Genomic DNA, 990 nt, shown 5'->3' with positions numbered 1-990 from the left:
CCAACTCGACAGTGCCTAACGACAACCTTCACTGAGCTCCGGCCGGGCCCACCTGAATTCACTGTTAGGATGCAGCAGTGAGGTACTGCAGGGCTGTCAGGAGCCCAAGGTGGATTTAGCATTGTGTTGCCTGATAAGTCAGAGGTTCAGATCTCCCAGTTGCTCCTCAGGAGGAAGCTGGTGCCGTCTGCTCCATGCGCTCGTGGCCTGGGAAGCCGTGGGGGCAGCTCTGTGCTCTGTGATTCTAGCTCACGATAAGGGGCCCAATTGATGGCGTGGGGTGGGCGAGGAATGGCCTGTTAGTGATGAGGTCAGGACGTGAAGGCCTGCTGGCGTGGTCCCCACAGGGAGGTGTTCTTGCAGTGACACAGTCCTGTAAAGTGGTGCTGGTGGTGTGGCCTGTGGTCCTGTAACAGGGTCATACGACAGTTTGGTCTCTCAGGCCTTCAGTGGCGTGGTCCTGTGACTATGGTCATACAGTGTGTGGTCACGTCATGGTGCAGTTTGCAGGCCTGTAGTTACGTGGTCTCCTAACATTTGCAGGCCTGTAGTTATGCGGTCTCCTAACGATATGCTCATGTGGGAAGGCAATCTTGGCTCGCCACCCACTGCTGTCATCTATTCCCTCTCACGCTGACCCCACAGGACAGAGCAGAACTGTCCCGTGTGTTCCCAAAGCTGTACGTGTTACAGAGCACACCACCTCATCTTTCCCTCACAGATAGTGGGTTCGAACTGCTGACCTTTCAATTAACAACCTGATGCTTAATGCATTGTGCCAGCGAGCCATTATATTACTGCTTGTGCCTAAATTAATACTAGTGCATGTGTCCACTTCCTGGGGTGGCCGAGATGACCACAGGAGCTGAGACGTGCCTGCTGCCCACTCAGTATCTACCCCAGAAAGCCCTCATCTGCCCCCACTGACGAGTGGGAGAGAGGGGTCAGGATCTCACTGTCACTGGCTCTGCTTGCTAGGGCAAGGGGCAA

The sequence above is a fragment of the Elephantulus edwardii genome, unplaced genomic scaffold (genome assembly GCF_000299155.1).
Source record: "Elephantulus edwardii isolate Elephantulus edwardi_28Jun2011 unplaced genomic scaffold, EleEdw1.0 scaffold00064, whole genome shotgun sequence".
NCBI lineage: Eukaryota > Metazoa > Chordata > Mammalia > Macroscelidea > Macroscelididae > Elephantulus > Elephantulus edwardii.
The sequence above is the reverse complement of the archived record's forward strand: the minus strand, read 5'-3'. Positions refer to the sequence as shown.